This window comes from Triticum urartu, chromosome 1A, assembly GCF_056163025.1.
Source record: "Triticum urartu cultivar PI428250 chromosome 1A, HENAU_Tu73, whole genome shotgun sequence".
Lineage (NCBI taxonomy): Eukaryota > Viridiplantae > Streptophyta > Magnoliopsida > Poales > Poaceae > Triticum > Triticum urartu.
Genome location: NC_141873.1, coordinates 484566611 through 484591768, shown reverse-complemented (window position 1 = coordinate 484591768; position 25158 = coordinate 484566611).

Here is a 25158-nt window from a genome sequence, read left to right as displayed (position 1 = left end):
GAAGTTACTAAAAATTTCAGTGTTTTTCAGAGAAAAACAATATGCTTAGGAAGTTGTTCCAAGGTGGTTCCTCTAAGAAGCAAGGACCCAGGATTGCTATACGCGATGCTGACGAGGATCCACCGAGAGACGCTCCAGTACGGCCTTGTGAATGGCCGTCGGAAAATTTTATGGACCGTGCGGGAATTAAAGAAGAATTCAAAGCATATTTGCGCAATGCCGGTCTTGAGGATTTTGAGGCTAACAAATGCCCCCAGTATCATTGTCGGTGTCAAAACCGGCGGATCTCGGGTAGTGGGTCCCGAACTGTGCATCTAGGCCGTATGGTAACAGGAGGCTGGGAACACGATGTTTTACCCAGGTTCGGGCCCTCATGGAGGTAAAACCCTACGTCCTGCTTGATTAATATCGATGATATGGGTAGTACAAGAGTAGATCTACCACGAGATCAAGGAGGCTAAACCCTAGAAGCTAGCCTATGGTATGATTGTTGTATATGGAGTTGATTGCCTACGGACTACAACCCTCCGGTTTATATAGACACCGGATAGGGTTAGGGTTACATAGAGTCGGTTACAATGGTAGGAGATTTTGAATATCCGCATCGCCAAGCTTGCCTTCCACGCCAAGGAAAGTCCCATCCGGACACGGGACGAAGTCTTCAATCTTGTATCTTCATAGTCCACGAGTCCGGCTGAAGGTATAGTTCGGCTACCCGAACACCCCCTAATCCAGGACTCCCTCAGTAGCCCCTGAACCAGTCTTCAATGACGACGAGTCTGGCGCGCAAATTGTCTTCGGCATTGCAAGGCGGGTTCCTCCTCCAAGTCCTTCATAGAAGATTGTAAACACCAAGAGTAGTGTCCGGCTCTGAAAAATAAGCTTCCACATATTGCCATAGAGAGAATAATATTAACACAAATGAAATCTGCTGATGTATTCCGTAGTGCGTCATGACACTACAGCCAAGTCCTTCACTCGAATCGTTTTCACTTTTCCACCTCAGCGTGTTTTGCGAGGCGGTTTCCTTGGCACGTCTTGTCAAAGCAGAGATCGTGTACCCCCCTTTTACAGGATTCTCATCAATACGGATGTGGGTAACCCAACTGCGCCACTTATCATGGCGCTTGGGAGGCAAGCGAGTTCTACTAGGCAGGTGGAGACGCACAACCGCATCCGCCCATATAAGGGGACAAGGATCCACCTTTTTACCTACGCCTTCTTCCTCCTTTGCCTATCCATCTCCTGCGCACCCGAGCTCCAGCGCCCAAGCCCGCACTTCCCACCTCAACCTTCTCCAGCAATGTCCGGAGCGGGAGGCAAGTGGATGGTCTCCTCCGTCACGGAGGGCAAAGTCAAGAAGCTAAGGAAGCCCGGATACCGGTCCAAGGACATCGCGCACCGGCTTCCCGAAGAGGGGCAGCTTCTCCCCACCCCAAGGCCCCATGAGAGGGTAGTATTTCTCCCCGACTTCCTCCGCGGACTGGGTTTTCCACTCCACCCATTTGTCCGGGGGCTCATGTTCTACTACGGCCTGGATTTCCACGATCTGGCTCCGAACTTCATCCTCAACATCTCGGCGTTTATCGTCGTGTGCGAGGCTTTTCTCCGCGTCCGCCCTTATTTCAGCCTCTGGCTCAAGACCTTCAATGTCATGCCCAAGGTGGTGCGCGGCAGCCAGGCGGAGTGCAGAGGCGCCATGCCAGGCAAGATGGCCAACGTCCTATGGTTCAAGGGCTCTTTCGTGGAGACCCTAAAGGGATGGCAATCCGGGTGGTTTTATATCACCGAGCCGCGCGATTCGAAATGGACCGCAGCCCCCGAGTTCCGATCCGGACCCCCTACGCGGCTTATGTCCTGGAAAGAGACGGGCCTGTCGTGGGGTGACGAGAAAGAGGTGACCGGATTGCAAACATGCATCCAGTCCCTGGTGAACAAGCCAGTCCGGCTTGTTAATGTAATCCAGGTTATGCTCATCCGCCGGATCCTCCCGTGCGAACAACGGGATTTTAATCTGTGGGAGTTCGACCCGGCGCAGCATCAAACCCTCAGCAGGCTCTTCGACACGACGTACGAAGACGCCTGGAAGATGCTATTCAAGGGTGCCGAGGCTCCCACATCCCCTTCCGAGGACCGCGGATACAGCTCACAGGGTCACGCTAGCGAGGTATGCCATCTACACCTTTTACAGGATGTTAAGCTTTTTTCATAGTTTGACTCTATGCGGGATCTAAACTCCCTTACCTTTGATAGTCTTGGCAGGCGATATCCGGACCGATTAACTGTCCGGCTCCGCTGCCCGAAGACCCAGCCCCAGCTCTACTAGCGAAGCTGCTGGTTCCGGCGCCTTATGTGGTGCCAGAGAAGAGGGCCAAGAAGAAGAAGACCACGGGGACTCGAAAGAGTGCCCGCAACATGGTGGTGTCGGACTCGTCATCTGACAAGTCCGAGACGCCCTCCTCCCACGAAAACGAGGAGGAGGAAGGAGAAAACTCCCCCCCCCAGCGGAGGGAGGAGAGAAGAGGAAGGCCGCCCCAACGGGGGAGGCCGAGGGGTCTAGGAAAAGAAAGACCCCTCCGCTGGACTACGCCCCCAACGCCGAAGAGGGCAAAGAGGAGTGGCCAAACAGGGCCAAGCATCCGGCGAAATCGTAAGTTCCGATATCAGAGTAACTCATGATGTTCCTTTGTTGCACAGCTTTCCCTAATGTCGAATGTAATTATGCAGTCCGCCCCAGGCCGAATTTGACGAATCGTCGGGCGGCTCCCTGGACTCATAGGACGTGAACTCAGTTCCGCCCGCCGTCTCCCCCCGCACTGCAGACGACGCCGAAGTGGCGTCGCGACAAGCTCCGGGACAGGAGGAGGTGGTCCCGGAGGAGCCGCAAGGAAACCTCCCGGACTCCGGGAGTGAAGGGGATAAGGCTCCCCAGGGCTCTCAGTCCGGCTTTGTGCCGGACACCGCGCCGGAATCTTCCATAGTTCCGGACCGCGGTAGGCGAACTCCTTCCAAGAGGAGCAAGCGTTCTGAGCCGGTGGCCTCCGTCCAACCGGAGGTGCCGGACAATCTGCTGGAGGTGCTTGATGACGCCTCCATCGATGAGGGGCACTGTACTATTATGAGTACGGTGATCCAGAAGGTTCAGTCCGCCAAGAGCGGACTGACTGAAGCTTGCGCCAGCCTTCTAACAGGCTTCAAGGTAAGTAAAAATATGTAAAAATATTACCGCATAGACAGTAGCCCCTGATGCTCTGTTTGGCGTTCGGAAAGAAAAGCCGAATAGAGGATCTATTAAATTTCGCAGGAGTCTAAAATAAAAGAGTCAATATGCGTAAGCAGGCTTCGCTGCTATCTACCGCCGCACTGACTGCGGAGGTGGGTGTCCTGAAGCAGGACCTCGAGCGGATCGAGCAAGAGTTCGGCCTTGCCAAGCGGCGGCTCGAGGAGGAAGAAGGTAAGAAATACCTTACAGGAAAAGTGCCTATAAAAGGCTTGATTGCAAAAAGAGTAACAGGATTGTACTGCTTATTGTAGGGGCCACGACTGAGGTGGCGACCCTTAAGCAGGCACTGTCTGAGGCCGAAAAGAAAACGGCCGCGGAGCGCACCGAGCTAGACAGACTTGGGGCTCAGGTCGGCGTGGTGCAGCAAGAGCTTCAGGCTCTCATGAAAAAACATGAGAGTTTGGAGCTAGAGTCGAAGGCGCAAGCATCCGAGCTTGCAACGGCCCTAGAGGCTACCAAGTCTGCCAAGGCTGAAGCCCAAAAGGCCCTCCAAGAGTTGGAGGAGATGAGGAAGATAGCAGCGGGTAAGGCATTCTTTATGCAAAGCAGAAATATAAAAGTGAACTACCTGTTACTTACCCGAATCCGGAGCTCTCTAGGGTCATTCGCAGATCTTCCCCGCAGCGTATCCGCCGCCGCCGCATTCTACCGAGCTGAAGAGGGTAGCTCGATGGAGAAGGTGTTCTGGTCTCAGTATTCTGACGCCGGACACCCTGTGCCCTTGAGCGACCAGCTGAAACAGCTGGTTGAGCTCCATAAGGCGGCCGAGCAGGCCATGAAGGGCTTCGTAGTTCGGCTGTGGCCCAGAGAGGCCCTGCTTAGGAGCTATTTCGGGCTGGTGCGGTGGCTGGTGGAGGCCTGTCCGAGGCTTGAGGTCATCAAGCGCTCCGTCTGCATCGAAGGTGCCCGTCGGGCCCTTGCCCGAGCGAAGGTGCACTGGGGTAAGCTGGACAGTGAGAAGCTTGTGAAGGACGGGCCGCCGCCGGGGAAGGAGCATCGCAAGCCCGAGAACTACTACAAGGATGTTCTTGCAGGTGCCCGCCTTGTGGCGGATGAATGTACCAAGGATGTGATGTTTGAATGAACTCGCTCGTGTCTATCATGTGCGCTAAAAACTTGTTCATATGCGCTAAGCAATGCTTATTGAATTTAAAATATTACTTCCTGTGTGGCTGTTTATCAAAAATTGAGAGATGGCCAGTCGTCGGCTTCTGCCCCCGTGCCACTAGTGCTGGGGTGTTCGGGATAAACCTGAGCGCTCTTTTTCCCATAGTTGGGTCCTTCGAGGGAGGCGCTCAGCACAACGAACCAGGCAATCATACTATAATGCTTGAACACACTCACTTAGCCATAGAACTCTATAATTTTAAATTTCGGCGAAGCCCCTAGTTCGGAAGACCGAGTTCGGGGCGCTATCCACGCCTTGGCCGGACAAAGCCAGCTCCTCGCTCGAAGCTGCATAAGCCTTTAGGGACTCGAAAAACCTCTCGAACAGCGACCGGTCTCTCGCCAGATCATGACAGTCAGTTTTAGCTTTCTCCACTGAGGTGCTTATCCCAGCTGAACTGGGGCACAATCGCAGTGGTTCTCCTAGTGCTACCTTAGCCGATAGAGCGGAACGTAAGGCACCAAAACATAGGAGCCGGGCAAACCCAACTATTGACCCAAATCATGATTCGGAGCCGATGCATATAGTGTTATAAGTTCGGGGTGCCGCACTTGTGAAAGTGTAGGGACTTCTCACACCATTATGAGGGGTACTGAAGCCCCTGGCGTGTTTGCCGTACCATGGTGTACGGGTGCAATCATGTCATTTAATAAACATAAATGTGAAAAGAAGATAATGCAGAAAATAGACAAGAAGCTAAGCATTGTTTATAGAGAGGCTATTTATCAAAGCCGAACGATACAAATAGTGCGGTAAGCGATAGATATTGGACTATTCAGTATGTCCTGACTAGGGGCAGGCTGCGGAATTGTATTTAAAACAGGTATACCACTCGTAACAGAGACCACCTGGGAGTTCCATAATGTGGCATGGCTTGTCTGCCTCCCTGGATCTTGCATCGTTTGTGCGGCAGTCGAATTGCCGAACAGGTCGTCCGAAGTATGGAGTCCTGAAAGTAAGAAAAAATTAAAAAAAGAATCCGGCAGCCCCTAGTACGTTTTAAGCCGTATTTTGGGCGTGCCGTTATTGTGCCCCTTCCCCTGTGCCCATGGTATTTCAAGGGCGTAGTTATGTACGCGAGGTACTGGTTTCGCTATGTCGCGAAAGCTGGGGTTGGGGCCGCATTGCTACGCTTGCTCAGAGTGTGCCAGGCGGTCCTGCTATGGGTTACTCCGGTTACGCTTGGCAGTGTCTGGCTTTTTAATGGCCGGACTGGAGAATTGCCTGAGAAGGCTACTTTGTACCTCCGCTGCGAGAGCCACTGTCGGTGTCAAAACCGGCAGATCTCGGGTAGTGGGTCCCGAACTGTGCGTCTAGGACGGATGGTAACAGGAGGCAGGGAACACGATGTTTTACCCAGGTTCGGGCCCTCTTGATGGAGGTAAAACCCTACGTCCTCTTGATTAATATTGATGACATGGGTAGTACAAGAGTAGATCTACCACGAGATCAAGGAGGCTAAACCCTAGAAGCTAGCCTATGGTATGATTGTTGTATATGGAGTTGATTGCCTATGGACTACAACCCTCCGGTTTATATAGACACCGGATAGGGTTAGGGTTACATAGAGTCGGTTATAATGGTAGGAGATCTTGAATATCCGCATCGCCAAGCTTGCCTTCCACGCCAAGGAAAGTCCCATCCGGACACGGGACGAAGTCTTCAATCTTGTATCTTCATAGTCCAGGAGTCCGGCTGAAGGTATAGTCCGGCTACCCGAACACCCCCTAATCCAGGACTCCCTCAGTAGCCCCTGAACCAGGCTTCAATGACGACGAGTCCGACGCGCAAATTGTCTTCGGCATTGCAAGGCGAGTTCCTCCTCCAAGTCCTTCATAGAAGATTGTAAACACCAAGAGTAGTGTCCGGCTCTGAAAAATAAGCTTCCACATATTGCCATAGAGAGAATAATATTAACACAAATCAAATCTGCTGACGTATTCCGCAGTGCATCATCACACTACAGCCAAGTCCTTCACTCGAATCGTTTTCACTTTTCCACCTCAGCGTGTTTTGCGAGGCGGTTTCCTTGGCGCGTCTTGTCAAAGCAGAGATCGTGTACCCCCCCTTTTACGGGATTCTCATCAATACGGACGTGGGTAACCCAACCGCACCACTTATCATGGCGCTTGGGAGGCAAGCGAGTTTTACTAGGCAGGTGGGGACGCACAACCGCATCCGCCCATATAAGGGGACAAGGATCCACCTTTTTACCTATGCCTTCTTCCTCCTTTACCTATCCATCTCCTGCGCACCCGAGCTCCAGCGCCCAAGCCCACACTTCCCAGCTCAACCTTCTCCAGCAATGTCCGGAGTGGGAGGCAAGTGGATGGTCTCCTCCGTCACGGAGGGTAAAGTCAAGAAGCTAAGGAAGGCCGGATACCAGTCCAAGGACATCGCGCACCGGCTTCCCGAAGAGGGGCAGCTTCTCCCCACCCCAAGGCCCCATGAGAGGGTAGTATTTCTCCCCCACTTCCTCTGCGGACTGGGTTTTCCACTCCACCCATTTGTCCGGGGACTCATGTTCTACTACGGCCTGGATTTTCACGATCTGGCTCCGAACTTCATCCTCAACATCTCGGTGTTTATCGTCGTGTGCGAGGCTTTTCTCCGCGTCCGCCCTCATTTCGGCCTCTAGCTCAAGACCTTCAACATTAAGCCCAAGGTGGTGCGTGGCAGCCAGCTGGAGTGCGGAGGCGCCATGGCGGGCAAGATGGCCAATGTCCTATGGTTCGAGGGCTCTTTCGTGGAGACCCTAAAGGGATGGCAATCCAGGTGGTTTTATATCACCGAGCCGCGCGATCCGAAGTGGACCGCAGCCCCCGAGTTCCGATCCGGACCCCCCACGCGGCTTATGTCCTGGAAAGAGACGGGTCTGTCGTGGGGTGACGAAAAAGAGGTGACCGGATTGCAAACATGCATCCAGTCCCTGGTGAACAAGCCAGTCCGGCTTGTTAATGTAATCTAGGTTATGCTCGTCCGCCGTATCCTCCCGTGCCAACAACAGGATTTTAATCTGTGGGAGTTCGACCCGGCGCAGCATCAAACCCTCAGCAGGCTCTTCGACACGACGTACGAAGACGCCTGGAAGATGCTATTCAAGGGCGCCGAGGCTCCCGCATCCCCTTCCGAGGACCACGGATACAGCTCACAGTGTCACGCTAGCGAGGTATGCCATCTACACCTTTTACAGGATGTTATGCTTTTTTCATAGTTTGACTCTATGCGGGATCTAAACTCCCTTACCTTTGATAGGCTTGGCGGGCGATATCCGGACCGATTAATTGTCCGGCTCCGCTGCCCGAAGACCCAGCCCCAGCTCTACTAGCGAAGCTGCTGGTTCCGGCGCCTTATGTGGTGCCAGAGAAGAGGGCCAAGAAGAAGAAGACCACGGGGACTCGAAAGAGTGCCTGCAACATGGTGGTGTCGGACTCATCATTTGACGAGTCCGAGACGCCCTCCTCCCACGAAAACGAGGAGGAGGAAGGAGAAAACTCTCCCCCCCCCCAGCGGAGGGAGGAGAGAAGAGGAAGGCTGCCCCAACGGGGGAGGCCGAGGGGTCTAGGAAAAGAAAGACCCCTCCGCCGGACTACGCCCCCAACGCCGAAGAGGGCAAAGAGGAGTGGCCAAACAGGGCCAAGCATCCGGCGAAATCGTAAGTTCGGATATCAGAGTAACTCATGATGTTCCTTTGTTGCACAGCTTTCCCTAATGTCGAATGTAATTATGCAGTCCGCCCCGGGACGAATTTGACGAATCGTCGGGCGGCTCCCTGGACTCATCGGACGTGAACTCAGTTCCGCCTGCTGTCTCCCCCCGCACTGCAGACGACGCCGAAGTGGCGTTGCGACAAGCTCCGGGGCAGGAGGAGGTGGTCCCGGAGGAGCCGCAAGGCAACCTCCCGGACTCCGAGAGTGAAGGGGATAAGGCTCCCCAGGGCTCTTAGTCCGGCTTTGTGCCGGACACCGCGCCGGAATCTTCCACAGTTCCGGACCGCGGTAGGCGAACTCCTTCCAAGAGGAGCAAGCCTTCTAAGCCGGCGGCCTCCGTCCAACCGGAGGTGCCGGACAATCTGCTGGAGGTGCTTGACGACGCCTCCATCGACGAGGGGCACCGTACTATTATGAGTACGGTGATCCAGAAGGTTCAGTCCGCCAAGAGCGGACTGACTGAAGCTTGCGCTAGCCTTCTAACAGGCTTCGAGGTAAGTAAAAATATGTAAAAATATTACCGCATAAACAGTAGCCCCTGATGCTCTGTTTGGCGTTCGGAAGGAAAAGCCGAATAGAGGATCTATTAAATTTCGCAGGAGTCTAAAAAAAGAGTCAATATGCGTATGCAGGCTTCGCTGCTGTCCACCGCCGCACTGACTGTGGAGGTGGGTGTCCTGAAGCAGGACCTCAAGCGGACCGAGCAAGAGCTCGGCCTTGCCAAGCGGCGGCTCGAGGAGGAAGAAGGTAAGAAATACCTTACAGAAAAAGTGCCTATAAAAAGGCTTGATTGCAAAAAAGAGTAATAGGATTGTACTGCTTATTGTAGGTGCCACGACTGAGGTGGCGACCCTTAAGTAGGCGCTGTCTGAGGCCGAAAAGAAAATGGCCGCGGAGCGCACCGAGCGAGACAGACTTGGGGCTCAGGTCGGCGAGGTGCAGAAGAGCTGCAGGCTCTCATGAAAAAACATGAGAGTTTGGAGCTGGAGTCGAAGGCGCAAGCATCCGAGCTTGCAACGGCCCTAGAGGCTGCCAAGTCTGCCAAGGCCGAAGCCCAAAAGGCCCTCCAAGAGTTGGAGGAGATGAGGAAGATAGCAGCGGGTAAGGCATTCTTTATGCAAAGCAGAAATATAAAAGTGAACTACCTGTTACTTACCCGAATCCAGAGCTCTCCAGGGGCATTCGCAGATCTTCCCCGCAGCGTATCCGCCGCCGCCGTATTCTACCGTGCTGAATAGGGTAGCTCGACGGAGAAGGTGTTCTGGTCTCAGTATTCTGAGGCCGGACACCCTGTGCCCTTGAGCGACCAGCTGAAACAGCTGGTCGAGCTCCACAAGGCGGCCGAGCAGGCCATGAAGGGCTTCATAGTTCGGCTGCGGCCTGGAGAGGCCTTGCCTAGGAGCTATTTCGGGCTGGTGCGGCGGCTGGTGGAGGCCTGTCCGAGGCTCGAGGTCATCAAGTGCTCCGTCTGCATCGAAGGTTCCCGTCGGGCCCTTGCCCGTGCAAAGGTGCACTGGGGTAAGCTGGACGGTGAGAAGCTTGTGAAGGACGGGCCGCCACCGGGGAAGGAGCATCGCAAGCCCGAGAACTACTACAAGGATGTTCTTGCAGGTGCCCGCCTTGTGGCGGATGAATGTACCAAGGATGTTATATTTGAATGAACTCGCTCATGTTTATCCTGTGCGCTGAAAACTTGTTCATATGCGCTAAGCAATGCTTATTGAATTTAAAATATTATTTTCTGTGCGGCCGTTTTTCAAAAATTGAGAGATGGACAGTCGTCGGCTTCTGCCCCCGTGCCACTAGTGCTGGGGTGTTCGAGATAAACCTGAGCGCTCTTTTTCCCATAGTTGGGTCCTTCGAGGGAGGCGCTCAGCACAACGAACCAGGCAATCGGACTATAATGCTTGAACACTCTCACTTAGCCATAGAACTCTATAATTTTAAATTTCGGTGAAGCCCCTAGTTCGGAAGACTGAGTTCGGGGCGCTATCCACGCCTTGGCCGGACAAAGCCAGCTCCTCGCTCGAAGCGGCATAAGCCTTTAGGGACTCGAAAAACCTCTCGAACAGCGACCGGTCTCTCGCCACATCATGACAGTCAGTTTTAGCTTTCTCCACTGAGGTGCTTAACCCAGCTGAACCGGGGCACAATCGCAGTGGTTCTCCTAGTGCTACCTTAGCCGATAGAGCGGAACGTAAGGCACCAAAACATAGGAGCCGGGCAAACCCAACTATTGACCCAAATCATGATTCAGAGCCGATGCATATAGTGCTATAAGTTCGGGGTGCCGCACTTGTGAAAGTGTACGGACTTCTCACACCATTATGAGGGGTACTGAAGCCCCTGGCGTGTTTGCCGTACCATGGTGTACGGGTGCAATCATGTCATTTAATAAACATAAATGTGAAAAGAAGATAATGCAAAGAATAGAAAAGAAGCTAAGCATTGTTTATAGAGAGGCTATTTATCAAAGCCGAATGATACAAATAGTGCGGTAAGCAAAAGATATTGGACTATTCAGTATGTCCTGACAAGGGGCAGGCCGCGGAATTGTATTTAAAACAGGTATACCGCTCGTAACAGAGACCACCTGGGAGTTCCATAATGCGGCATGGGTTGTCTGCCTCCCTAGATCTTGCATCGTTTGTGCGGCAGTCGAATTGCCGAACAGGTCGTCCGAAGTATGGAGTCCTGAAAGTAAGAAAAAAATTAAAAAAAGAATCCGGCAGCCCCTAGTACGTTTTAAGCCGTATTTTGGGCGTGCCGTTATTGTGCCCCTTCCCCTGTGCCCATGGTATTTCAAGGGCGTAGTTATGTACGCGATGTACTGGTTTCGCTATGTCGCGAAAGCTGGGGTTGGGGCCGCATTGCTACGCTTGCTCAGAGTGTGCCAGGCGGTCTTGCTGTGGGTTACTCCGGGCGCGCTTGGCAGTGTCTGGCTTTTTAATGGCCGGACTGGAGAATTGCCTGAGAAGGCTACTTTGTACGTCCGCTGCGAGAGCCGCCGTATGCTCCTCCATATGGAGGGAGCGTTCGGTGTTTCTGTTGACCGTAAATACTCCTCGAGGGCCTGGCATCTTGAGCTTGAGATATGCGTAGTGCGGCACCGCATTGAACTTTGCGAATGCGGTTCGTCCGAGCAGGGCGTGATAGCCACTGCGAAACGGGAGTATATCGAAGATTAACTCTTCGCTTCGGAAATTGTCTGGGGATCCGAAGACCACGTCAAGTGTTACTGAGCCTGTATAGTTGGCTTCTACACCTGGTATAACGCCTTTAAAGGTCGTTCTTGTGGGCTTAATCCTTGAGGGATCTATGCCCATTTTCCGCACTATATCCTGATAAAGCAGGTTCAGGCTACTGCCGCCGTCCATGAGGACTCTTGTGAGATGAAATCCGTCGATGATTGGGTCGAGAACCAATGGGCGAAGCCGCCATGACGGATGCTAGTGGGATGGTCCCTTCGATCAAAAGTGATCGGGCAGGAGGACCATGGGTTGAACTTTGGGGCGACTGGCTCCATCGCGTGTACGTCCCGTAGCGCATGCTTCCGCTCCCGCTTGGGAATGTGGGTTGCGTATATCATGTTCACCGTCCGCACTTGTGGGGGAAAGCCCTTCTATCCATTGTTGTTCGGCGGCTTGGGCTCCTCATCGTCGCTGTGCAGCCCCTTGTCTCTGTTTTTGGCCCTTAACTTGCCTGCCTGCTTGAACACCCAACAATCCCTGTTAGTGTGATTGGCTGGCCTTTCGGGGGTGCCATGTATCTGGCACAAGCGATCGAGTATTCAGTCCAAACTGGACGGGCCCTGAGTATTCTTTTTGAATGGCTTTTTCCGCTGACCGGATTTATAGCCTTTGAATCCGGCATTGACTGCCGTGTCTTCATTGCTGTCGCTGCTAACGCGGCGTTTTTGCTTATTCCGACGTGTCCTGCCACTTTTGTCCTTGGTATCCGAATTACCAGGGTTCTTTGATAAGTTGTTACTGCGAGCTAGCCAGCTGTCTTCTCCCGCGCAAAAGCGGGTCATGAGTGTCGTGAGGGCTGCCATGGATTTCGGCTTTTCCTGTCCCAGGTGCCGGGCAAGCCACTCGTCGCGGATGTTATGCTTGAAGGCTGCTAGGGCCTCCGCGTCCGGACAGTCGACTATCTGGTTTTTCTTTGTTAGGAACCGTGTCCAGAATTGTCTGGCCGATTCCTTTGGCTGCTGAATTATGTGGCTTAAGTCGTCGGCATCCGGTGGTCGCACGTAAGTGCCCTGGAAGTTGTCGAGGAATGCGGCTTCCAGGTCCTCCCAAGAACCGATTGAATCTGCTGGCAAGCTGTTAAGCCAATGCCGGGCCGGTCCTTTAAGTTTGAGCGGGAGGTATTTGATGGCGTGTAGATCATCGCCGCATGCCATGTGGATGTGAAGGAGATAATCCTCGATCCATACTGCCGGATCTGTTGTGCCATCGTATGATTCGATGTTCACGGGTTTGAAACCCTCTGGGATTTTATGATCCATTACTTCATTCGTGAAGCATAGCGGGTGTGCGGCGCCTCTGTACTGGGCTATATCACGACGCATCTCGGAAGAGCTATGTCTGTTGTGTTCGGCCCGGCTGGATTTCTTGTATCCGGAGTGAAGATCATTGTCACATGCCGTAGGGCGCCTGCGCGATCCGTAGATCGATCTTGTTTGTCTTGCCTTATCCTCCAGTATGTCTCGCAGGTCGGGCGCATTTTCCCGTGCCTTAGTTGAGTGGCGTCGGGGCATGGCTTGGGTGGAGGGCCGAGAGGCCTCTCTGTCGCGGCCACGAGGTGGCCGGTCTGCCATGTCATGCGCTGGTGATGTAGGTGCTTCCTCCTCTAATCGGGGTAGCGGCCTGCGCTTCGGGTAACTCTTGGAGGGGCGTTCGAGTTCATACTCTTCGGCCGCAAGGACTTCAGTCCATCTGTCAGCTAGCAAATCTTGGGCAGCTCTAAGCTGTTGCTGCTTTTTCTTGAGGCTGCTTGCCGTGGCTAAAAGCCTGCGTGTAAAACGCTCTTGTTCGCCGGGGTCTGATGGTATGACGAATTCGTCGTCAACGAGGCTTGCCTCGTCTTCGGAGGGAGGCGTATAGTTATCATCCTCGACCTCTCGGTCTGCCGCTCTCTCATGAGGGCTGGCTTCTCCATCTTCCTGTGCCGAATCTTGCTGAGGTGGGTGTTCTTCGGCGCTATCCGGGGTAGTATTATCTCCCGTGCCGGAATCATCGTTTTTGCTTTGGCGGAATTTAGAGCGGCGCCGCTGACGCCGGCGCTTTGGCTGTTTCTTGGGGGCGTCATCCCCCACTGTTCCATTGCCATCTCCATCTTTTGGAGTATCCACCATATATATGTCATATGACAAGGTGGCCTTCCAGCGCCCTACAGGTGCTGGTTCCTATTCGTCTCCTACATCGTCGTCCATGCCGTCGATGTCTTCGGAGCTGAAGTCAAGCATGTCGGTTAGATCGTCGACAGTGGCTACAAAGTGGGTGGTGGGTGGGCTTTGAGTTTCCTCATCGTTCGTATCCCACCCTCGCTGACCGTAGTCCGGCCAGGGCTCTCCTGATAAAGAGAGAGACTTAAGAGAATTCAGGATGTCGCCAAAAGGCGAATGCTGAAAGATGTCTGCGGCGGTGAACTCCATTATCGGCGCCCAATCGGATTCGATTGGCAGGGGCGCGGGGGGTTCGGAGTCCAGGGAGGAGTCCGGATCCTCGGAGTCACGGGTCATGCAGAGTGCGGGGCTAGCGTTCGGCTCGATCGCTTTCACGATCGCAGCCCCCGAGGTGACGTCCAACCGCTCATCCTCGATTGGCGCAATAGGCTCCAAGTTAGGGGTCGGAACCGATGCGTGTGCGGCCTCCAGGACACTGTCCGGGGGCAGAGCTAGATCATGCCCCTCGAGATAGTGCGGCGCGCTTGGCCGTGGCTCGAGCCCGTCGAAGATCAAGTCTCCGTGGATGTCAGCCGTGTAGTTTAAGCTTCCAAACCTGACTTGATGGCCAGGGGCGTAGCTTTCGATCTGCTCCAGGTGGCCGAGCGAATTGGCCCGCAGAGGGAAGCCACCGAAGACAAAGATCTGTCCGGGGAGAAAAGTCTCACACTGGACCGCATCGTTGTTCATGATCAAAGGAGCCATCGGGCCTAAAGGCGACGACACAGAGGAACTCTCAATGAAAGTACCAATGTCGGTGTCAAAACCGGTGGATCTCGGGTAGTGGGTCCCGAACTGTGCATCTTGGCCGGATGGTAACAGGAGGCAGGGAACACGATGTTTTACCCAGGTTCGGGCCCTCTTGATGGAGGTAAAACCCTACGTCCTGCTTGATTAATATTGATGATATGGGTAGTACAAGAGTAGATCTACCACGAGATCAAGGAGGCTAAACCCTAGAAGCTAGCCTATGGTATGATTGTTGTATATGGAGTTGATTGCCTACGGACTACAACCCTCCGGTTTATATAGACACCGGATAGGGTTAGGGTTACATAGAGTCGGTTACAATGGTAGGAGATTTTGAATATCCGCATCACCAAGCTTGCCTTCCACGCCAAGGAAAGTCCCATCCAGACACGGGACGAAGTCTTCAATCTTGTATCTTCATAGTCCAGGAGTCCGGCTGAAGGTATAGTCCGGCTACCCGAACACCCCCTAATCTAGGACTCCCTCAGCCGCCGTATGCTCCTCCGTATAGAGGGAGCGTTCGGTGTTTCCGTTGACCGTAATTACTCCTCGAGGGCCTGGCATCTTGAGCTTGAGATATGCGTAGTGCGGCACCGCATTGAACTTTGCGAATGCGGTTCGTCCGAGTAGGGCATGATAGCCACTGCGAAACGGGACTATATCGAAGATTAACTCTTTGCTTCGGAAATTGTCTGGGGATCCGAAGACCACGTCAAGTGTTACTGAGCCTGTATAGTTGGCTTCTACACCTGGTATAACGCCTTTAAAGGTCGTTCTTGTGGGCTTAATCCTTGAGGGATATATGCCCATTTTCCGCACTGTATCCTGATAAAGTAGGTTCAGGCTACTGCCGCCGTCCATGAGGACTCTTGTGAGATGAAATCCGTCGATGATTGGGTCGAGAACCAATGCGGCGAAGCCGCCATGACGGATGCTAATGGGATGGTCCCTTCGATCAAAAGTGATCGGGCAGGAGGACCATGGGTTGAACTTTGGGGCGACTGGCTCCATCGCGTATACGTCCCGTAGCGCACGCTTCCACTCCCGCTTGGGAATGTGGGTTGCGTATATCATTTTCACCGTACGCACTTGTGGGGGAAAGCCCTTCTGTCCATTGTTGTTCGGCGGCTTGGGCTCCTCGTCGTCGCCGTGCAGCCCCTTGTCTTTGTTTTCGGCCCTTAACTTGCCTGACTGCTTGAACACCCAACAATCCCTGTTAGTGTGATTGGCTGGCCTTTCGGGGGTGCCATGTATCTGGCACAAGCGATCGAGTATTCGGTCCAAACTGGACGGGCCCTGAGTATTCTTTTTGAATGGCTTTTTCCGCTGACCGGATTTATAGCCTTTGAATCCGGCATTGACTGCCGTGTCTTCATTGTTGTCGCTGCTAACGCGGCGTTTTTGCTTATTCCGACGTGTCCTGCCACTTTTGTCCTTGGTATCCGAATTACTAGGGTTCTTTGATAAGTTGTTACTGCGAGCTAGCCAGCTGTCTTCTCCTGCGCAAAAGCGGGTCATGAGTGTCGTGAGGGCTGCCATGGATTTTGGTTTTCCTGTCCCAAGTGCCGGGCAAGCCACTCGTCGCGGATGTTATGCTTGAAGGCTGCTAGGGCCTCTGCATCCGGACAGTCGACTATCTGGTTTTTCTTTGTTAGGAACCGTGTCCAGAATTGTCTGGCCGATTCCTCTGGCTGCTGAATTATGTGGCTTAAGTCGTCGGCATCCGGTGGTCGCACGTAAGTGCCCTGGAAGTTGTCGAGGAATGCGGCTTCAAGGTCGTCCCAAGAACCGATTGAGTCTGCTGGCAAGCTGTTAAGCCAATGCCGGGCCGGTCCTTTAAGTTTGAGCGGGAGGTATTTGATGGCGTGTAGATCATCGCCGCGTGCCATGTGGATGTGAAGGAGATAATCCTCGATCCATACCGCCGGATCTGTTGTGCCATCGTATGATTCGATGTTTACGGGTTTGAAACCCTCTGGGATTTTATGATCCATTACTTCATTCGTGAAGCATAGCGGGTGTGCGGCGCCTCTGTACTGGGCTATATCACGACGCATCTCGGAAGAGCTATGTCTGTTGTGTTCGGCCCGGCCGGATTTCTTGTATCCGGAGTGAAGATCATTGTCACATGCCGTAGGGCGCCTGCGCGATCCGTAGATCGATCTTGTTTGTCTTGCCTTATCCTCCAGTATGTCTCGCAGGTCGGGCGCATTTTCCCGTGCCTTAGTTGAGCGGCGTCGGGGCATGGCTTGGGTGGAGGGCCGAGAGGCCTCTCTGTCGCGGCCACGACGTGGCCAGTCTACCATGTCATGCGCTGGTGATGTAGGTGCTTCCTCCTCTGATCGGGGTAGCGGCGTGCGCTTCGGGTAACTCTTGGAGGGGCGTTCGAGTTCATACTCTTCGGCCGCAAGGACTTCAGGCCATCTGTCAGCTAGCAAATCTTGGGCAGCTCTAAGCTATTGCTGCTTTTTCTTGAGGCTGCTTGCCGTGGCTAAAAGCCTGCGTGTAAAACGCTCTTGTTCGGCGGGGTCTGATGGTATGACGAATTCGTCGTCATCGAGGCTTGCCTTGTCTTCGGAGGGAGGCGTATAGTTATCATCCTCGACCTCTCGGTTTGCCGCTCTCTCATGAGGGATGGCTTCTCCATCTTCCTGTGCCGAATCTTGCTGAGGTGGGTGTTCTTCGGCGCTATCCGGGGTAGTATTATCTCCCGTGCCGGAATCACCGTTTTTGCTTTGGCGGGATTTAGAGCGGCGTCGCTGACGCCGGTGCTTTGGCTGTTTCTTGGGGGCGTCATCCGCCACTGTTCCATCGCCATCTCCATCTTTTGGAGTATCCACCATATATATGTCATATGACGAGGTGGCCTTCCAGCGCCCTACAGGTGCTGGTTCCTGTTCGTCTCCTACATCGTCGTCCATGCCATCGATGTCTTCGGAGCTGAAGTCAAGCATGTCGGTTAGATCGTCGACAGTGGCTACAAAGTGGGTGGTGGGTGGGCTTTGAGTTTCCTCATCGTTCGTATCCCACCCTCGCTGAACGTAGTCCGGCCAGGGCTCTCCTGATAAAGAGAGAGACTTAAGAGAATTCAGGATGTCGCCAAAAGGCGAATGCTGAAAGATGTCTGCGGTGGTGAACTCCATTATCGGCGCCCAATCGGATTCGATTGGCAGGGGCGCGGGGGGTTCGGAGTCCAGGGAGGAGTCCGGATCCTCGGAGTCACGGGTCATGCAGAGTGCGGGGCTAGCGTTCGGCTCGATCGCTTTCAAGATCGCAGCCCCCGAGGTGACGTCCAACCGCTCATCCTCGATTGGCGCAATAGGCTCCAAGTTAGGGGTCGGAACCGATGCGTGTGCGGCCTCCAGGACACTGTCCGGGGGCAGAGCTAGATCATGCCCCTCGAGATAGTGCGGCGCGCTTGGCCGTGGCTCGAGCCCGTCGAAGATCAAGTCTCCGCGGATGTCAGCCGTGTAGTTTAAGATTCCAAACCTGACTTGATGGCCAGGGGCGTAGCTTTCGGTCTGCTCCAGGTGGCCGAGCGAATTGGCCCGTAGAGCGAAGCCGCCGAAGACGAAGATCTGTCCGGGGAGAAAAGTCTCACCCTGGACCGCATCGTTGTTGATGATCAAAGGATCCATCGGGCCTAAAGGCGATGACACAGAGGAACTCTCAATGAAAGCACCAATGTCGGTGTCAAAACCGGCGGATCTCGGGTAGTGGGTCCCGAACTGTGCGTCTAGGCCGGATGGTAACAGGAGGCAGGGAACACGATGTTTTACCCAGGTTCAGGCCCTCTTGATGGAGGTAAAACCCTACGTCCTGCTTGATTAATATTGATGATATGGGTAGTACAAGAGTAGATCTACCACGAGATCAAGGAGGCTAAACCCTAGAAGCTAGCCTATGGTATGATTGTTGTATATGGAGTTGATTGCCTACGGACTATAACCCTCCGGTTTATATAGACACCGGATAGGGTTAGGGTTACATAGAGTCGGTTACAATGGTAGGAGATCTTTAATATCCGCATCGCCAAGCTTGCCTTCCACGCCAAGGAAAGTCCCATCCGGACACGGGACGAAGTCTTCAATCTTGTATCTTCATAGTCCAGGAGTCCGGCTACCCGAACACCCCCTAATCCAGGACTCCCTCAATCATGATCTCACAAGTTCCTTTGTGAGGAGGTTTGAGTATTCATCTTCGCATAATTCTCCTTCAGTTATGTTTGATCTTTATGGCAAATCTTATACCATGGACCTAGAGGATTTCATTCTTGCTTGCAAACTTCCATCATGGGGTAGTATTAGGGATCCCCCTAAATCTGAATTTAGAAACTTTCTTGCTAGTATAACTGTAGGGGAATCCAGAGATATAACGCAGGCTACCATAGGGAGCATTCACTTTCCTGCTACATTATTTTGCTCTCTTCATCGGTAGATGCATAAATGCTAAGGATGAAGCATGTCACATGTGTGTCCCTGATCTTAGCATTCTTAGGAGTGTTGTGCTAGGAGAACAATCTTATCATATGGGAGCCATTGTAGCTCGTAGGTTGCATCATAATAGACATAATGGAGATTTCTTTGGAGGAATTTATGCAACCCGCTTAGGTCATTTTCTTGAGATAGACATTCGTGAGGGTGATACGGAGTTGCCTCCTGCATATTTAGATTATGACTATGGCTTCGCACCAGTTTGTCGAGAGGCCTGAATCACCTCTCTTATATCGTTTAATTTTTGATAAACGACGTGTTTTCCGTATTACTCTCCCTGCTCCTGCCTTCTTTGATTCACAGACAAAAAGAAGATATGTTATTACCAGAGAGGAGGCAGAAGAGTACGAGAGGAGAGCGGAGGCAGCTCGACTCCACGCTGCAGCTCAGCAGGCGATAACGGCTGCACATCAGTATGATCCCAACTATTCTTCGTCGTAGTACGACCCCAACAACTATTATTATGGATATCAGTCAGGCCAGCCGTGGCCATAGACCAACTTAGGCCAAAAGCCTAATCTTGGGGGAGTACGTATTTCTCACCGACATTACATTTATGTTCACACACACTCATTGCTAGATGTCGGTGCTCATACTCTTTCACCGTAATATCCATGCTAGCTTATTTTCTTTTTCCTGCTTTCTTCTTGTGTGTTTGTGTAGCGACCAGACCTCAGACGGACCAATCTCTGTGCTCAGGTGTCATCCCTGGATCAGTAATGCTGACACCACACATTACTTGAAGGATTTATAACAGAGTAGCAATCACACACTTATTACATCAAACGTCTCAAAAGAGAACTTATTACAATAATATGGCTTAAGGCCATCTAATACGATAACAGCGGAAGGCTTGGAAGATAAAGTGAGTCCATCAACTCCAACGGCATAGCTGAGCTGCACGGCAACGACCTAACGAACCTTACTCCTCGTCTGAAAAGACTGCAACATAATACGTTGTAGCCCGAAAACGGGTCAGCACATGGAATATGCTGGCAGTATAACACAGCAGAGCAAGAATAGAATAATTCTATCACTACATGCATATATGGCTGGTGGAAAGCTCTATGGTTATAGTTTTTGCGAAAAGCCAATTTTTCCCTACAACAAAGGAATATATTTTAATTTAACTATCATGGTGGTTGAAACATCATTGAGAAGGTACCCCCAACTCAATCCCAATTAAAGTGATTAACAACCCAACAGTATTAATTAAACATGGTGAGATACATGCGATAACTCAAGCACTAGATACTCAAGAATTGTCCATAACCGGGGACACGGCTAACCATGATTAGATTGTACACTCTGCAGAGGTTTGCGCACTTTTCCCCACAAGACTCGATCGCCTCCGTTGGATTTCTCGCACTACATGGTGTTTGAGAAACGGATGACCGAGACACAGTCTTTCAGAAACATTAACTCTCTACTCCGGGTAGACCATACCAAACCTACAAAACCCACTACCTGCTGATCTACCTCTTCAAGAGCTTCACGTAACCTACTCAACTATGCTAGAGCCCATAATAGCTTGTGGCTGCACACGGAAGTTTCTAGCATGAATCATCTCAGTTCCCTTTGAGCCTGGGTGGCGGTCCATAGGAAGATCACACGGGTACCCCAGGATTTCCAAAAATAAAAACAGACAGCACTGGGTTTCCCAGGTGCCTCAATCCACCCAGTTGTTTGATTAAGTTGCCACCTTAAGTTGAACCATTAATTAAGAATCTCACAACTGTCATGGATTTCACTCAAACCCGAACCACGTCTACGAGCATAGCATGGCAATATAAGCAATATGTAGCGGTAACTCCCAAGGGTTTGAATATAACAGGGCAATAGGTTCTACCTCAGCAACTACTTCCCAACCCACAAGTTAATGACATCCTAATCATGCAATGTTTGAGGATTGGAACTAATGTACAAAAACTGGGTTTGGAAAGAGTATGATCAATGTGTTACTTGCCTTGCTGACGATCTACGAATCCTAGAGACTCGTAGTAACACACTTTGCACTCCGAGAATTCTATCGCAAGCAAACAATAACATACATAAGTAACAAGCAACGATGCACAAGCAAAACTCAAACAAGAGAGGTTGACCAGAAAGTTCAACTTAAGAACTCTGGGTGGCAAAAAGAATCAAATCGAACAAAGCAACAAAACTCAACCAGCGAACGAAAGAAACTTCGTTTACTAATCTTAACTTAGGTCAAATTTTACAGTAGCAAAAACTTGTTTGAGTTGATTAACCGGAAATAGGGTTTCGAGAAGAAACTCCAGGCGCTTGAATCGCCTGATTCCGATAAACGAGTGAAAAGATAAACAGAAACTAAGATCGGATCCAAAATCACGATCAGAAAAATCGCAGAATAAATCCGAGAAAAATAAAAATGAAGAATAGGGTAATGAACGAACGTTCGTTATCTGGATCTAAACGAAGAACACGTTCGTTAAAACGAACGAATGAGCGAACGCTCGCTAAATAAATAAACTAGAGAAAAACCGATCTATTAAAAAAACGAAAACTAGGGTTTTCTAAAAAACCAAACGGTTTTCTTTAGAAAACCGGGGCGGCGGGGCGGCTACCTCGGCTCGGCTCCGGCGGGGCTCCAGCGGGACTCCGGCGCTGCGGCGGGGCGGCGTGGGGTGCGGGCCTGCGGCGGAAGGCGGCGGCGGCTCCGGCGCGGCGCGGGCGGCGGCAAGCGCCGGCGGGGCGGGCGGCTGCAGGCGGCGGGGCGGGCGGCTGCGGGCGGCGGTGGCTGGGGCTCCAGGGGGGCTCCGGCGGGGTTATAAAGAGGGCGGGCGGCCAACTTGGGGAAGGGGGCGGCCTCGGGAGGCATGTCCGCCCCGGACACGGCGGCGGCGGCGGCTCTGATCGGGACTCCGGTCCCGATCCGGATGGGGAGGCGGTGGCGCGGGCGGGCCGGCCTGGTTGGGCTGGGCTTCGGCCCAGTCGGGCGCACAGTATTTTTTTTATAATTCCGCCGCCAGAAATAAAATCCTAGAAAAATAAATAAAAATCTAAAAATGCCAAAACAAATTTTCACCGCCTAAAGAAAATATTTAGGACAAGGTGAACATTTTCTTGGCTCTAAAATGCAATTTTGAAAACGTGCAATTTTTCTAATGCAAATAAAATCCGAATAAACCAAATAAAATCCAATAAATGATTTTAATATTTTTCCTCCAATATTTCAATTATTTTGGAGAAGTCATATTATCTCCACTCATTTGATTTAATATGAAATATTTTTCGGAGAGAAAAATTATTAAAATCAAAATCCTCGTTTCATTATTTGATAAAAATCAAATATGAAAACCGGAAAAATCCCCAACTCTCTCCGTGGGTCCTTGAGTTGCTTAGGATTTCGAGGATTGCGGAACGGAAATGCAATAAATCATGATATGCATGGATGATCTATGTATAACATTCCAAATTGAAAATTTGGGATGTTACAAACCTACCCCCTTAAGATGAATCTCGCCCTCGAGATTCGGGTTGGCTAGAAAATAGGTATGGGTGGTCCTTGCGGAGATCATCCTCTCGTTCCCAGGTGGCTTCATCTTCGGTATGGTGGCTCCACTGAACTTTGCAAAACTTGATAACCTTACTGCGGGTGACTCTGCTGGCAAACTCAAGAATCTTAACTGGCTTCTACTCGTAAGTCAAATCACTGTCCAACTGAATCGCCTCCAAGGGTACTGTATCTCTTAATGGTATATTAGCCATCTCATCATGACACTTCTTTAGCTGTGAAACGTGGAACACATCGTGGACTCCTGACAATCCCTCAGGTAGCTCCAACTTGTAGGCAACTTCTCCCATCCGTTCCAAAATGCGATACGGTTCGACAAATCACGGGGCTAACTTTCCTTTAACTCCAAAACGTTTCACTCCACGCAAGGGCGATACTCGCAGATATGCTCTGTCTCCAATCTCGTAGGTTACCTCCTTGCGTTTTGAGTCTGCATAACTCTTCTGCCTGGACTGGGCAATCTTCAGTTGGTCTCGGATCAGTTTTACCTTCTCCTCAGATTCCTTAATCAAGTCTGGTCCAAACAACTGTCGGTCTCCTACCTCATCCCACATCAACGGTGTTATGCACCTGCGTCCATACAGGGCTTCAAACGGTGCCATCTTCAAACTGGCTTGGTAGCTATTGTTGTATGAGAACTCTGCATACGGCAAATTGTCATCCCAACTAGATCCATAATCTAGTGCACAGGCTCTCAACATGTCCTCCAAAATTTGATTGACTCTCTCGGTCTGTCCATCTGTCTGCGGGTGAAACGATGTACTGAACTCCAATCTCGTTCCCAAAGTCTGGTGTAACTGATGCCAAAACTTTGAAGTAAACTGTGTTCCTCGATCTGATACGATGGTCCTCGGACTCCATGCAAACATACAATCCTGGACATATAGATCTTGGCCAACTTTGCACTTGTATAGGTGGTTTTCACTGGGATGAAGTGAGCTACTTTGGTCAAACGATCAACTACTACCCATATGGAATCATATCCTGCTTTAGTCCTGGGTAATCCGGTGATAAAGTCCATGCCAAGTTTATCCCACTTCAATTCGGGTATCGGCATAGGCTGTAACAGTCCTGCTGGCTTCTGATGTTCTGCCTTGACTCTCTGACATACATCACATACGACTACATACTCAGCAATATCCTTCTTCATACCAATCCACCAGAAACGTTCCTTCAAATCCAAATACATCTTGGTGTTTCCGGGGTGTATCGAGTATGGTGAGTCATGAGCCTCTTGAAGTATTAACTTTCTGACCTCCTGATTATTGGGCACGTAAATTCGGTCCTCAAACCATAGGGTATCGTGATCATCCTCACGAAAACCTTTGGCCTTTCCTTTGCCCATCTTCCCCTTTATCTCGGCAATCTCTTTGTCATCCTTCTGAGCTTCCCGAATCTTGTCCAGCAATGTCGACTGAACCTCCATTATGTCAATGAACCCTTTGGGTACAATCTCCAATCGAAGTTCCATGATGTCCTCTGCTAACTCCTTCGGCAGTCCTTTACTTTCGAGGATATTAGCATAACTTTTCCGACTCAATGCGTCAGCTACGACATTGGCCTTTCCCGGATGATAGTGTAGCTTCATGTCATAATCCTTTATAAGCTCCAACCATCTCCTCTGTCTAAGGTTCAGCTCCTTCTGGGTGAAGATGTACTTCAAACTCTTGTGATCCATGTACACATCACAACGGTTTCCAATAAGGTAGTGTCTCCAAGTCTTTAATGCATGCACTACGGCTGCTAGCTCCAAATCATGCGTGGCATAATTCAGCTCATGGGGTTTTAGTTGTTGTGAGGCATACGAAACAACTCTTCTGTCCTGCATAAGCACACATCTAAGTCCTAAGCGAGAGGTGTCGCAATACACTTGGAACTCCTTATGTATATCTGGCAGTACTAGCACTGGGGCTGTAGCCAAACGTTTCTTTAACTCCTAGAAACTTGCTTCACAATCTTCTGTCCATTTAAACTTGGTATCCTTCTTTAACAGTTCAGTCATTGGCTTTGCAATCTTGGAAAAATTCTCAATGAATCTCCGGTAGTATCCTGCGAGTCCAAGAAAACTGCGGATCTCGCTAACTGAGGTGGGTGCCAATCATTCAGTGACTGACTGGACCTTGCTGGGGTCTACTGCTATACCTTCTCCTGATATAACATGTCCAAGGAATCCGACTTCCTTCAGCCAAAACTCACATTTGCTAAACTTTGCGTACAACTGGTGTTCCCTGAGCTTCTCGAGAACTAAACGCAAATGCTCCTTGTGCTCCTCTTCGTTCTTCGAGTATACCATGATATCATCAATAAATACCAGAACAAACTTGTCCAAATACTCCATGAACACCTTGTTCATCATGCTCATGAAATAGGCAGGGGCGTTAGTCAGTCCAAACGACATGACCGTATACTCGTATAATCCATATCGCGTTGTGAACGCCGTCTTTGGTATGTCATTCTCTCGTATCTTCAACTGATGATACCCCGATCGCAAATCGATCTTTGAGAACACTTTAGCTCCTTGCAATTGATCAAACAGATCATTGATCATCGGTAGTGGGTACTTGTTCTTTATCGTCACTTCATTCAAGGCTCGATAATCAACAACCATCCTTAGGGATTTATCCTTCTTCTCAACCAAAAGTACCGGGGCTCCCCAAGGTGATGAACTTCTTCGAATATATCCTTTCTCCAATAACTCCTTGATCTGTTTCTTAATTTCCTCCAGGTCATTTGCAGGCATCCGATAGGGTCTCTTGGATATTGGTCC